Genomic DNA, 1883 nt, shown 5'->3' with positions numbered 1-1883 from the left:
ATGTCTTGAGGTGCGTTATGTTACTCCCACTATGGCTAGCCTAAAGCCCCCAATGCATAGGTGCTTAACTTGTTGGTGCTAAGCATCCTTCATTTAATGATTTTACAACTAAAGTTTTTCATGCATTGGTAGGCTTCTTCAATTTAATTGTTTTGTCTAGGTTCTCGTGCTTGGCATTGTTTTTTTCTGGGGTCATCATACTCATCTCTCTCCTGATAACTACCTTGCCACATCAGATTTTTTGCCTACATGACAGCCTTAGCACCTGTACAAGGTGGAGCATTGGGAGGGACCTAAGGCTGGCAACAATGGGTAGTAACATAGAGTAGTAACATGCTCATGTTACTACTCTATGTTACTACCTCTATAATGGGGAGTAACATATATGTGATAACATGCAACACTTCATTTATTAGGCTATAGACTCATCTTGCCTTAATATGTGTGATGTTACCCATACTAGTAGTAACTAGCTATGTTACCACATGTATCACTTTCTTCAGTTATTGTTTGCCACATCATCTATTTTATCTAGATATATGTGATGTTACTACCTATGGCTCCCACTGTGGGTAGTCTAACCTATTAAAAATGCAAAATAAAAAGTCGATTGTTCCCCTTTGTATGCGAAGATGCTTTTTTCTATTAAGATATTATGTGGATAGCTAGTATTAATATTTTTAGTAAGTGAGGATATTACCCTTGCCTCTACATCTCGGCGATGCATGCAGCCATATGGATAGCTAGCATTAATAAGTATGCTAAACAACCATGGACTACACGGGGTGGCATCGCCGGTACTACGCCACCGGCCGTTGGTGCCATGGAAGGATAATGACGTACGCTCAGATGCACGCTAGCTATTTGTTGCACAGTTGTATGTCCTAGCTAACTGCATGGCACAACACATGCGAGTTGGCGTATAAATAGCGCCGCAAGGTTGACCGGGTTGAGAGCTTATAGTAAGACAAAAACACCTCAGCTCAATTGATGACGGGTCAAGGTACTAACTAGAAGGGTAGAGTAAGAAAAAAGAACAGCTCAGCTCAATTGATGATTTTGCAAGATCAATTGATTAATTTCCAAGATTCTTTCATATTTCAAAAATTAATCATTTTCCTTTTGCACCACCATAAACACCAATAGTTTTGATGACTAGTGAAATAACTGAATAAAAAGTCATTCTTGGGGAGTCCAGAATCCCCCATTGGTATGTTTCTAGCGCATATATGCATAAGCATAGTATAGACCGGATACTTAAGCCACTTTTGACGATTATGCTGGGCGAAGCCGGGTACGGTACACATTGTAATGGTAGACTTCATGCCACACATGCCACCATCATAGTCTCCCAGAGGGTTACAACTCATGATAATTAAGAGTTTCCGTGTGGATGCGGCATCTCTAAGGGTTCTTCGTAATTCCCTGATCAATTGTAAAAGCTAGGAGCAGTAGGCTTTTACTGTCACCTCGAATTACCTCCGTGTCCTAAACCTTTATAACAACAGTGATATACTTTGTGGCCACAAGGTACAAACATTACAAAAATATGGCAACTTGCGACCATCAACATAGGTTACTGAATGGTCATTGTTTTTTATTTACGACCTTTTTGTGACAAAAAAAGTTGGTTAAAAACTGGCCGTCTTTAATGAAACTTAACGACCTTCTTTGTGATATGGCCGTAGAAGTACTAGTAGAAAAGTGGGCAAAGGTCCAGGCCGGGTCAGCCCATTAGTCCCGGTTCAGTCAAGAACCGGGACCCATGGTGGCATTGGACCCGTTTCGTGAGCCCCGGGGGCCCGCCGGGCCACATGGGCCATTGGTCCCGGTTCGTCTGGACCTTTTGGTCCCGGTTGGTGGGACGAACCGGGACCAATGGG

This window comes from Triticum dicoccoides, unplaced genomic scaffold (genome assembly GCF_002162155.2).
Source record: "Triticum dicoccoides isolate Atlit2015 ecotype Zavitan unplaced genomic scaffold, WEW_v2.0 scaffold42155, whole genome shotgun sequence".
In the NCBI taxonomy this organism is placed as follows: Eukaryota; Viridiplantae; Streptophyta; class Magnoliopsida; order Poales; family Poaceae; genus Triticum; species Triticum dicoccoides.
This window is presented reverse-complemented; position numbering follows the sequence as displayed.